Source organism: Lacerta agilis, chromosome 3 (genome assembly GCF_009819535.1).
Source record: "Lacerta agilis isolate rLacAgi1 chromosome 3, rLacAgi1.pri, whole genome shotgun sequence".
Classification (NCBI taxonomy): Eukaryota; Metazoa; Chordata; class Lepidosauria; order Squamata; family Lacertidae; genus Lacerta; species Lacerta agilis.
The window spans coordinates 13,245,387-13,259,453 of NC_046314.1; positions in this window are offsets into that span (position 1 = coordinate 13,245,387).

Below are 14,067 nucleotides of genomic sequence, written 5' to 3' on the forward strand. Positions count from 1 at the left end.
TTCACTGTATATCATTTTAACTCCACTTTTTCCATTTTAAATTGCTATGGAAATACCATAGAAGCACCCAATATAGCTGTCTAGAACCCAACTTATAGATATAGATCTTAATTTTTTACTGTGTGTCTGCCAGTAAACGCTCCCCTCAAACTGTGCATGTGTCTGGGAGAGGGAGAGAAGAGGTTTGCTACTTGTGTAGTAACAGGTGAGGTGGAAGATCGCATGCTTTGGAATTTACCAACCGAAATTTACCAACTGACTACAGGTCTCTAGCTGAAAGCACATCCCTAACTTACCTCAAAGGTCCAGTTCAGATGTCAAGTTCCCAGTCTGCAAATTGTGGAACTGTTGTGTTGTTGTGCATAACTGCCTGTGAGTGTGCATTAGGGTCCCCCCTCCCTTCCAGGATCAAGACACTGCTTTTCAAAGTGTTGATACCCATTCCTAGGCTAAAATTAATAAGAGGTTTCTAAGCAGCCATTGCGGGTGGATCATTTTTCCCGCCTTCAAATTTTGGAGGTACTAAATCACACAAAGAGAGCTTTGCATTAATAACCCCTAAATTTTAATTAACATGGCGTCTCATTCATGTACAAAATTGAAAGCCCAGCTTTTCTGGAGAGGCTCCCCTATTTAATTAGGAGCTTTTGCTGCACTAATTGTTACATTTGTTCATTCCTTTCAAATCATACTAATGATGGCCAGATGGTCCGTTCTCCCCTCCCTTTAGATTACTTACGAAGGGCAAAATTCTGCTCTGCTCACACAGAAGGGGAGGGGGGAACCAACCTTTTCCTGCCGACATTGACCCTTTAGAAACTGGCTGTGTTGCCAAAGTACTCAGATTTCAGGAGCGACAAACACCAGCACAGTTTTTAAACATGTAGTTCCTACAGAAGTCAGTGGGAACACTCTGCTTATGGCTGTATGTAGAACTGCAACAAAATACTCAAATTATGCTGTGCGATCATCTTGTTCGCAAATACCGGTTGTATTTGTGTGAGTGTTTGGAGGGGAGGTTATATTTTTTTATGGAGGTGGACCCAGAGCACATTGCTGGTAGAACCAAGAAATTAGTTTTGTTTCCAACCTAGTACCTGCTGTGCCCTAGAAGGGACTGCATTAGTACTGGGGAAGAGGAAGATGGTAGGCAGTACAGAGTGTGCCGGTCAGTTATCACACAATAGAAAATTGTTGAAAGAGAGAATGCTGGTTTTGATGGGCTCCTTCCTCTGATCCAGCAAAGCAACTTCTACATTCTTGAAATCTTATTCTATCTTTAAAAATAAAATAAAAAAATCATCTGGGACAGAAAGCCCCGAATAAGGCAATTGTGATCTGTAAAATGACATTTGAAAATTAACATGCGGCTATTGTATTGTAAGCTGTGATAAAACTCCTATTATTAACACCCTGCCCTTTCTTATTGCCAGCTTAATTTCATTCAAGGTTTAACACTCTGCTCCTCAATTGTGCCTTGGGGGGTTGTAGTATAATAGAACAATCATTTTCCTTTCTAATTTCCTATTAAAATACCAAGCTGCTTTGCCTCTAAAGTTCAATACTCTGTTCTAGTTCTCATTTAGCTGCTTAGGTTGAAAACTTGTATCTGGGCAAGACCACTTCAAGCTGCAGAGGGGTGCTCACATGCTCCTCATCACATACCAAAAAAAAAAATTCATTGGAACTCTGGCGTGGCAGGAATTTCACATTTTGGGGGGCCCTGAGGAGCATTCAGTTGTGAGCCCACACATCTCAGCCACAAGTTGGCTATCTCAGTAATAATTAGGCTGCTCTTTAGTAGATGTTTCTCTTTGGATTAAGAATACCAAACCCAGACTGACAACCTGGACATGTACTTGTTCAGGTTTGTAGAACAAGATGTTAATTTGTGTTTTGAACTGCCCCACAAAGAACTAAGAATCATGTAATTGTAGATTTAGAAGGGACCCCATGGATCATCTTAGTCCAAACCCCTGCAATGCAGGAATCTCATGACAGATGGCCATCCAACTTCTGCTTAAAAACCTCCAAGGAAGGAGATCCACCACCTTCCAAGGGAATTCATTCTACAGTTGAACAGCCCTTACGGCCAGAAAGTTTTACTGGTGTTTAATCAGAATCTCCTTTCTTGTAATTTGAAGCCATTGGTTTGAGTTCTACATATAATCCTGCTACTTCCCAGTTCTTCAGCAATATCAAAAGCAACATGCTGACCAGAAACAAATACAATATGGAATGATTCAAAATATCAAAACTACCAAACTGAAGTCTCTGAAAGTGTCTGAAAGTCCTTAAATGAATCACGATGCCAGACTTTACCCAGCAGAGAACAAGCTGTGAAGCTTTGTATAGTTTCATTGAATTCTTCATCAGCGAATTAGTTCAACACTCGTTAATACAAAGATATGTTCTTCATTAACTGAAAATAAAATTTTCAAACAATGACCTGCACATGCATAACAACAACTTCAAACAGCGTAGAAATTATAAAGTGTAATATAAAGAAGTTACATACCCAATCTGTTTTCAAATATATATAATATACATGAAATTAAAAATACTCTGGAACACTGCTCATGCAATTATGTAGTCACTGCTACTAACAATATTTTTTGAAAATGTTGATACTAATGGTGATATTAATAACAAGGAGATTGAGTTTAAAGACACAGTACACAGTAACAGCCAAGAAACAGATAATCAAATAAAAAAATTGAGGACTAGTTAAGAGTTAAGTCCCCCTGGATGAATAATTTTAAACATGAAAATAAACCGGGTTTCTTGCTGCCATAACTGTCACTCATAATCTTTTCTGATACTAATTATCTTCTGATTCACACATAAAACTGTAAATAATAAATCCGTGTCTGAATGATTGTGAGAAACAAAATGTTGCTGACTGGTCTATTCCTTTTGAATAAGCTATACCCTTCAATTTCTACATTCCAGTCATGAGTCTTATCTCACCAGGTTTCCGTAATGCCTGTTAGATCATATTTGCCACTCAGTATTAAGAGCTCAAATTTGTCTTGCTTGTTTCCCATACTGTGTATTAATACAACTGAAACTATGAGCCATTCCCTCCAGCAGCTTCCTTCTTGTAGTCTCCTGCACTTTAGCAGGTTTCTGTAGCAACACTTCAGTTTCCTGTGCATCAACAAAGCTATTATCCCCAGTACCAGATGTTCCCCTGTCGTCTGTAATATTGTCTACCTCCTCTCCAGGAATTAGTTTAAAGTTATCCTGATCAGGTTCGTGAGACTCATAGCAAACATATTCTTGCCAACCACTATGAGGTGCAACCCAGCTCTTGCTAGAAGTATTTTTTCCCCCAATGAAGCAGAGGCCAGTGTCAATGCGGTAGTGCATATGGATCTATTAGCTTCAGAAAATTGTTCCACATATATCTACATGTGTGTGTGTGCGTGTGTGCGCACACACGTGTGCATGTGAATTCACCCACATCTGCCCCAAATCTGCTCAGGAAGCTCAGCAGAACCCCTGGAACAGCATGCAGGGAGTGGGGAGATTGTTCTATCTGCAGAAAATTGCCTTAGCAAGGCATTGCATTCCACCCATGTATGTTATTGTTTAGTCGTTTAGTTGTGTCCGACTCTTCATGACCCCATAGACCAGAACACGCCAGGCACTCCTGTCTTCCACTGCCTCCCACAGTTTGGTCAGACACATGTTGGTAGCTTTGAGAACACTGTCCAACCATATTGTCTTCTGCCGTCCCCTTCTCCTTGTGTCCTCCATCTTTCCCAACATCAGGGTCTTTTCCAGGGAGTCTTCTCTTCTCATGAGGTGCCCAAAGTATTGGAGCCTCAGCTTCAGGATCTGTCCTTCCAGCGAACGCTCAGGGCTGATTTCATTAAGAATGGATAGGTTTGATCTTCTTGCATTCCACGGGAATCTCAAGAGTCTCCTCCAGCGCCATAATTCAAAAGCATCAATTCTTCGGTGATCAGCCTTCTTTATGGTCCAGTTCTCACTTCCACCCATGTATACTTAATCACAACTTGATTCACTCATCTAATGATGCTTTGAGATTTCAGGAACCGAGGTCTTATTAGCATTGCTGGAAGGTGGTGTGACAGCTGTGGCACACATGAAGCATTTATTTGCTCTTGTCAAGTATTCCCCCTGGCCCATCCCTCAAATCATTCCATGAACATAATTCTGGTCTTTCCAGGTGGGATTCCTTCTCTTATAGCAGCAGTCTCCCCTTAGTGCTTTACTAGAACTAATCAGCAATGTTCTTTCCTTTTTTTTAGTGAAACAAGGTGGGGTTAGCTTTCCGGCACTTCCTGAAATGTGCAAAGGAGCTCTCAGAGTAAACATTCTTACTGGCCCTTCATACCTACATAACCTTACATTCTGCTACATATTCTCTCTTAAACATTTGACTTTCAGATCAGCAGCTACACAGACTGCCTGATGCCAGCATTTTTCAAGCCATTTGTTTCCCATATGCTTCTATTTTCTTCCTCTTCGTGCCTGCCTGCTTATAAGCAAGCAAGCAAGAGAATAACTTGTTCCCCACCTACACGTCCTTCCCCCTATTTGCCCTGCTTGCTTCTCACTGACATATTCTCCAGACAGACCTGCTGCTTACCTATTGAGGGATGTACTGTACAAAGGTACTGATTTCCTTTCTGACTCATGTTTGTCGCATGCCGTGATTTTGTTTCTGTTCTTCTGCAGTTTGGCTTCTGACAAAAACGTGAGTCATCTCATTGTCTGCTGTGGTGGAATTTTACATAATTAATTATGTGATTATTATCTTATTCTACACCATTTGTTTTGTTTAAAAGGAAACACAATTCAAATTGAGGGTGGGGTTCATTATGTATTGTTTGCATACTTAAAGCAACAGCCAATGCCAATTGCATTTGCTGGGTTGATTTCTTTTCCAGACATGGGACGAATAGGCAAACAATTGGCAATTTTTAGTTCCATTTCTGTTGGAATTCTCCAACATCCCTGCCTACTGATTTAACTTTTTCCACTAATGAAAGAGGGGAGCTAACATGATTGAGGGACGGCTTTTTAGAAGCACATCTGGCAACTGGCTGTGTTGAAGCCATGTGATTGCTACTGACTCTCACCAATGCCACACACACACACCCTGCACACAGACACATGTCATTACAGATTCATTGGGGTTTGGCACTTGACAGCAAATACTTGAAAGGCCACAACTGCAACTGAATGTCCAATCTGATTTGCTGACTTCTCCACATACCACTCAGCAGTCGCATAGCCACCTGTCTGCAGCAGCACTGCTAAAGATTAGCATGAATCAACTCCCCGCCACCACAAAAAAATCCCAATGGCGGCTGTAGGCTCTCAAGCAACTGGGTGTTCGGGGTCTGCAACACGTTGTTTTATGAGAGCTTTGGCCTGATCATGTCCCATGCTGAGTGAAAAACCTGGAGAGAAGCCCAGGGTTGAGATTTCAGTTGCCACAGCTTGTTTCCATGTGGAATGAAAATCACAATTCATAGTTAGTGGGGCAAGGCCAAGGGAAAATAAATATAATCTGAGTTAGTAATTGAGTATGGTCACCCACACTCTAGCCTCCACTTTTATGAAAACTGTCTCTAGTCTCAGGGTGGCATTAGGGACACATTTTGGGACTTGAAGGGCTGATCTTAGAAATTTGGATTGTTCAAGTTCTAGGGGTGCAAAATTGGAGAAGGGGCCCAACTGGGCACCATAGAGAAGTTGTGAAGGGACAATCTTCTAGTGCAAAGATGGCCTCCTACTTTCCCACCTAGCATGCTCCCTGAACTGCTGAGGCATTGTGAGAGGCATTTGGTTCCTCAGGGGAAGGAACCTACGAGAGTCCTGGCTCTGATTCTATGCGCTATGCTCCCATGGAAGATTGTTCTGTGGGTTCCTGTCTATCAGCTTCAGACTGATTGGGTTTCTGCTCTCCAGAAGCAACTTCACAACCCTGAAACTAGTCTAGCTCTTTAGGAGACTCTGCAGCCTCTGACCCTGCATCATGATCATTGCTGGACTCTGGTATCATGATGGATATCATCTATTCTGTTTAGCAGCTATTTGACTGTAGCTTGACCTTCACTTGCCGAGTCCTTCAGCTGGTGTTCAACTGGACCCTCTACAGGAAAGTAACATGAAGCAGTGACTGCACTCAGCATCCTCCAGTACCCCTATGACCTAATCAGAATTATTTTATTATTATTTTTATTAAACATTATTTGATTAAGCATATACAGAGATCAAACACATTTCTTCCCAAATCCATCATTATAATATTTAAACGTTCGAGGATTTTAACACATTGTTAAATATTATCAGGTGAAAGCTCTAAATATAGATAGTTTGGATTGAACTGGCCTAGTATTGTTGTTCTTTAAAGACTTTTTATTTCGGTTTTTGAACATTACAATTATTGTTGTTGTTGTTGTTCAGTCGTTCAGTCGTGTCCGACTCTTCATGACCCCATGGACCAGAGCACGCCAGGCACGCCTATCCTTCACTGCCTCTCGCAATTCCAGGTTCCTATGCAATACTTTTCTTTACAGCATTGGACTTTCCTTTCGCTTCCAGGCATATCCGCAACCGAGCGTCCTTTCGGCTTTGGCCCAGCCGCTTCATCAGCTCTGGATCTACTTGTACTTGTCCTCCGCTCTTCCCCAGTAGCATGTTGGACGCCTTCCGACCTGAGGGGCTCATCTTCCAGCGTCATATCTTTTATATGCCTGTTGTCTTTGTCCATGGAGTTTTCTTGGCAGGGATACTGGAGTGGGTTGCCAGTTCCTACTCCAGGTGGATCACGTTTGGTCCAAACTCTCTACTATGACCTGTCCATCTTGACCTGTCCATAGCTTCCCTGAGTAATTCAAGCCCCTTCGCCACGACAAGGCAGTGATCCATGAAGGGGAAAAACAATTATAGTAACATACAAATAAAAATTGCAAGTCAAAATAGGAATGATGTTGACATGAGTTATAGTGTTTCGACCATACAAATATACTGTATCACTCAGTATGATGCACGTCTCAAGCTAACCAAATGTTCTCATATTTCTCCTCATTGTGTACTTGTCAATAAATGGCCAGTTCAAATAAGGGCAGGGAGTGCAAATTGTTAATCCACAGCTGTATGGAAGGCAATGATGATGCCTTTTTCCAATACTGAAGCAGCTTGCATTTGGCTGACGCAGCAGACACATGACACAGAAAAAGCCTGGTGGTAAATTCCAACTATTGAGGATGTAATTCAGCAAAACATGTACATCTTTTAACTGCTGTGAGGTTTCCAAGACTAAATTAATAATTGGTGGTGGAAAGAGGGAATCAGAAAGTGAATATGATATCCATTTCCAAGATTGTAGTGCTCCAATGCTTCCCATGGCCCCAGGAGGGCATCCCGGCAGAATATTGCAGGGTTAATCTGTTTTCTTTTTCAGTATTTCACATATATTATTGCTGCTGCCAATATCAGATTATCAGAGAACAAAAAGTTCCTGCTAAGCCAGCTCTTCTCAGCACTGTGCCTGCTGTTCTGCAGCAGGGATCTATGCTTTTCCCTGTTCCTTATTTCCACAATGCAGAATATGCATGGTTGGACCTTGTAATTCAAATAGTAACAAAAGAAAGTTTTGATTTCTGTGTCTCTTTAAGATTTGGACTCAACTGCAGCTGGAGATTGAGAAACCTGTAAAGCAGAGAGATAAAGACAAAATAGAAAAATAAAAAAATTCCTTCCAGTAGCACCTTAGAGACCAACTAAGTTTGTTCTTGGTATGAGCTTTCGTGTGCATGAACACTTCTTCAGATACACATGCACACGAAAGCTCATACCAAGAACAAACTTAGTTGGTCTCTAAGGTGCTACTGGAAGGATTTTTTTTTCTATTTTGTTTTGACTATGGCAGGCCAACATGGCTACCTACCAGTAACTAGAGAGATAGAGAGTTCAGTATCCTATCATTTCCCAGATGATTTTCAGTATCCTATCATTTCCCAGATGATTTTATTATTCCCCAGAAATACTTTTCTAACATGTTCAGGATTCATGCCTCCACATATGTATTTATAAGAATAGATTTTGCATGCATTCTAACACTCCTTCGACAAGCGTTCACTGGTAGCTGGTGGAAATCTCTTGACTTGTTTCTTATGTTTTTTGTTCCAGGAAAGCCGTACCCTGAGGACAGCCTATTAGTTATATATAACCCCATATGACTCCATAACACATCTTCTAAAAGGCTCTTCACCAGACGCCAAATGACTGGAGAAATGACAGCCTCAGATGATTGACACCAATTCTGTAAAAATTTCCAGAGGTGCAGCAAAAACAACAAAGGATCTTGTGGCACCTTAAAAACTGGTTATGGCATAAACCTTTGTGGGCTGACAAGGGGCTTTGCATCCGAAAAAGCGCCTGCTATAATTTGGTAGGTTGAAATTCAACTATGCTTTGCTCAGAATTGACCCACTGAAAATAACGAACATGCCTAAGTTACATCCATTGATTTCAATGAGTTTACTCCAAGTAAAACATAGTTACATATCATCCTTTGGCTGCAACCCTATGCCCCTTAACTGGAAGTAAGTTCCATTGAATTTGTTGGGCCTTACTTCTGAACAGCAGACAAGTTTAGGATTGTGTTGTTAGTCTTTAAGGTGCTACAAGACACTTGTTAATTCTGCAAACGTCCCTTTATTTGCTTTTTATTTTTACTATTTAAAAATGAGGCTGTCTAGTTTAAAAATAAACTAATTAAAACTACATAGTAGTGACAAAAATGCTCTAATGTGCGCCCAAACCAGTTATCAACAACTACATTTTAAAATGTCTGAAATATCTCAGAAGTGGACAGGATACCTGAACCAGCGGCATAGCAATCCTTGCCGGCGCCTAGGGCAGACCAAAGCTATTGAGCTTTTTTAATGAAGTATAAGTTGTGCAGTTTTTTTGGGGGGGGGAATCAAAGTTGTTGAGGTTCCTGTCCCCACCAATTTCAGGGACAGGAAGTGCCCCCCCGCAGCACCCAAAATGCCCAGCGACCGCCACGATCTCTCTAGCTCCCCTGCTGCCCAACACAAAACAGCCACCATACCCCCTAGAGACCCCCATGCCCCCTATGTTCCCCCCTGCCCAGTGTGGACTGCCCACCCCACCTCTGGCTAGCTATGCTACTGACCTGAGCGATAACTGGTTCTCTAATTTTCTATAGTAGTGGCTCATATTAATCCAATTGAACTATGAGGATAGATTTGCTAACCAGAACACACTGAGTGCTACTGGTAGCCTCAGGCTATGGAGGACGTTCTGCTTGCAGAAACTCATGCTGGTGGCAATGGAAGCTCCTTTCTTCCTCATCCCAACAAAGAAAACTGCTTTCTACTGAGAATGTAGGCCCACCTAGTTCAGTGTTTTTTTCACTCACTTGCAGCAGTTCTTCAGTTTGAGACAGGAATCTTCTCTAGCCCCACCTGGAAATACCTGCCTCTGTGGGCCTATCAAATATTCCATAATCATTTGCTTCTGTTCCGTCAATCCATGCTTGGAGCTTGATTTGAACTACAACTGTTGGCTATAGTTCAGCATTGGCATAGGAAGGGCGTGACGTAGGGGGCGGTGCACCCAGGGTTTCGTGCATGCACACAAAAGCTCATACCAAGAACAAACTTAGTTGGTCTCTAAGGTACAACTGGAAATAATTTTTTTATTTTTTATTTTGTTTTGATCATTTATTCTGTTATCACCAGGTTGGTCATCACTTTCCTTTTGGGTGAAGACAGAGGCAAAGTAAGTGTTGAGTAGTTCTGTCTTTTCTCTGCAGACTCATGCAGTCTGCACCAGATTGCACACTAATGGGCATCAGCCTATCAACTGTATACCTGTTCAGAACCCAGCCCTGATCAGCCCAATGTATGGAGCAGCATCACTGTCATATTGCTACTTGTCACAATATGCCTGGTTGCAGACATATATCCTCAAAATCTTTCCATCACTTCCTGTCTTAGCGTTATTACAATCTGTTGAATTTCATGCAAATTCACAGCATTTTTTGGGCTGTGGAAAAGTATGCAGTATGTTTCATCTATTTGGGTCCCCCCCTTCACAACCACACAATGCTAGCAAGTTACATTAGCGTTGCAAAACACAGAGAAAAGAGAGTAACAGCTGCATAAAACAAATGTCAGGTGCTTGTCTCAGGCAGGCAACTTCTCATATTTATTTTAGAGCTCAACATTACTATATTGTTCTTTTTATTTGATAACAGCTCTGGTAATGGCTTTCATTTGCAGTAAATCTCTCATTCTGTCTTTCTCTTTCTATTAAAGCTAGGACGATGACCTTTCTGAGATGCCAACACGGAAGCTTTAAGAAAGAAAAGAAAGACAGAAATATAGCCAGTGCTAAGAGGGTATTTAATGAAAATATAGTAATTATAATATCCCGGAGCCCTTAGAAAAAGCTGCCCAGCCTGCAGAATACCCAAGAATGTAATAAAGTATAATCAGTTCAGTGGTTAAAATATGTAAAACAATATACCAAAAATATTTTATCAGTCAGCAAGTTTTCCATAATGAAATGTCACAGCCACAATAACTGTTGGATCATAAATCACATTCATTCTCCCAAAGCTTGTGTGAATAAGTGCTTCTTCAAATGGCACCCACATTTTAAGACAAAGGAGTACAAGCATAGTTGTAAGGGAAACAAATTTCAGACAGAGTGCCACAATGGAGAAGGCCCTGCCCCATGTCCCAGGAGTTCACCATGTTGTGACTGACATGATCAAGTCACCTTTTAAATCTCCCTAATGCACCAGGGTGATGCTATGTTGGAGGCATGGAGGGCAGCTGGGACACTTGCTCAGTGAAGCTGCCTGGGGTGCTTTGCTGCAGGTACTCAGTGCATTTTACAGCACTGGTCATTCCTTTTAAGAAGTTTTGGGGCTAGCTTTCTAGAGCTCAGTGGCATGCCAGAGTGAACTGTCTCTTCATTTCTTAATGCCATAGCATAGTGCATGGAAGGGAATAAAGGTCAGCTCTCTTGCTTCTGCGTATATAGAAAACTAGGTCATTGGATCCAGCACTGTAGACAGCATATATTGCTTAACCAAACTCCAGCACAGAGTTAAGAGCTCCCCATGTTTTTCCTAACTCATATCGGCATCATCCATTTTTCATCCTAGATAATAGCTGCTATTGCCCCTTTCCATTATGAACTTAATAAGGGGACAGTGTGATGTTGTCAGCTACCATCTACAATATTGCAGTCTAGTTGCATCTTGAGATAGCTCCAGCAAGGAATCCTCCAAACTAAGCCTGCAATCCTAACCCCATTTACCTAGGAGTAATGCTCCTTCATGTCAATAGGACTTATTTCTCAGTAGACATGGTTAGGATTATACTGCAAACTGTTTAATGACTACATCCCCATTGGGAAATAGTGATTTGGGAATTTTCTAACCCAGAAGGCATTTCCATGCAGTCAATCACGCGAGAACTGTATGATGATTCTAAAACCATGTATTTTGACATGTATATGAGCTGCCCTGGAAGGATGCAAATTTTAAAAGGTTAATTAATTAATCAACCAACGGGGGTGTTGTTGTCAAAAAAACCAATCAATTTATTAAGGAACAACTGTACCGCTAACTGGAACCAGTCATTGGGATTGTATCTCACTGGTGCTTAAGTAACTACACTGGCTCCTGGTCCATTTCCAAACACATTTTAATGTGCTGCTGTGGTGCTTACTTGGAAACACTACAGGCACTGAGACCTAAGCATCTGAAGGAGTGCCTGCTCCTACCTCCACTAGCCCTTACACTACAGGACATCTTTGGAGATCCTTCTCTGAGTGCCCTTGCTGCCTGAAGTGAATGGACTGGAATATGGTCTTCTTGCTACTGGAAAGGACCTTGTACCTACTTTGATTTCCTGCCAGCACCAGTCAATGTCATTATTCTCCCAGGCCTTTTAACTGTTTTTGATTGGACCATTTTAACGCTGCAATTTTACCTACATACATTATTGTTTTATATTGTGATCAGTCTAAAAATATTTGTGTTGAACAGTGACACAAAAAATTATGAAATAAATAAAATGCCCCAGGCTTTCTGGTGAATATATACTGCTTGTGTTGCATGCAGTATAAATACATATACCGGTACATCATGTGTATGTGCACATAGATTACACACAATTTCTAAGTACCTCTCATACAGTAGAGCTGTGATGTGCCCCCAGCCCCAGCACACTTTGCGTGTTAAGTGGCAAAAGGAATTAAACGTAAGATGTTCTTTTGGGTCCTTCACTCTCTCCCCTACAACCCCATTCTCCATCATAACCATGCATTACATGGTACCTTCACTTAAGTGTGGGTATACCTCATGTTGCAGGAGGTAATCAGTCTGGTTATACTGCTGCCTTCCATTTGAATTTTAAAATTATGCATATATGGATTTGCAAGAGGTATTGTAAAATAACAATATAGTCTTATTTCAACAACCTTCTTTGGGACGAAGGGCGGGATACAAATTCAAAACAGATAAAAGCCAAATTTTAAATATGGTAAGCAAATAATTGTATCTTTTTGTTACTTGTTACATGTAGGATGTCATAAGGAAATAATTCAGTTCCTAATATTCCTTGCCCCTTCATGGTTCCTCCCCCTTTTCAGGTCCTTTTATGCATGCAGAGTTCCCATGGGTCTTACGTGACAAAATATATCCAAGGCAGAGTACAACAGGATCTATGAATTTAAATTTTAGCTACACATGCATCCCACCACATACGGTAATTAGAAGTTCATCTAACAGGATTATCAGCTTCTATTAAAAAGGGTGACTCCTACTATGATTTTTTCATTTAAAACAATGTTTTAACCTTCAATCAGAAAATAAGGCAAAATTACAGTGGTTATCTCAAGATAAGCAAGCAGTTTAAATTCATGTCAAACAATGACTATTTTGTTAGCTTTCCGAGCCTCAATTAGGTTATCATTTTCACTCTATAATTCAAAACATGTACTCCTCTGGTAAAGATGCGTAATAGCTGTAAATTGTGTGTGAGTATGGGCATACTTTTGACTGTTTCAGCTTAATGTGCTTAGATTCTTAACAGACAAGATAAAACACAAGAAGGTAGTGATTATCCACAATATTGTATGCCTCCACATTAACTACCTGCTAATATGCCACATGCACTATGGGAAAGAGACTCTGGTTGTAATCGAAATTAAGAGGGCCACTCGTTCTAGAAAGAAATGGTTCTTGAAATGAATCCATCAGCTCACTATCCTGCTATGTGTTTTTCAACATACACTGCCAACAGCATGTTTTGATTTCCCTTGTGTTTAGACAATATCAGCAATCTTAAGTGTCCGGGGGTGGGGGGGGGGAGGAACGATGCATGTGAATGAACTAGCAGCCTGATCCTGCTTATAGAAGGCCCTTGTTTTCTTTTATCAGTTGTTATTTATGCCAATTCAATTGCAATACACATCCTAAACGTTTACTTGGAAGTAAACCCAGGTAGCCGGTGGGGCCACCCCAGTGCTCAACCAGTCCTCCAGCCAGTTGTTTCACTGTGGGAAGCAGTGGGGTTTTACTGTGGGAGGCACTGGAGGAAGTCCAGGTGGCGGGGAGATTGCCATGCTGCAAACACATGGGCAGAAGCACCAGATTGGCTTCACAAACCTTTGTTGTTCTACAAAAAAGCACTCATATTTCAGTAACTTTTCCTCCCTCCGGTGCCGGTACTGTCATCAAAACAAGCACGAGCCTTATGAAATTCATGGATCGCAGGCCAAGACCAAGATCCTGTTTTGAGAATCTGGTCCTGGTCAAAACAACCTCAAAGTTTGCAAGAAAAAAATTAAATGCAGAGCCAAATGCAACTATTCTCAACTGTTTCGTAGTCTAAGCTACTGAGCCTCTTGGGCTTGCTGATCAAAAGATCGGCAGTTCAAATCCCCGCGACAGAGTGAGCTCCCATTGCTCTGTTCCAGCTCTTGCCAACCTAGCAGTTCAAAAGCATGCCAGTGCAAGTAGATAAATAGATA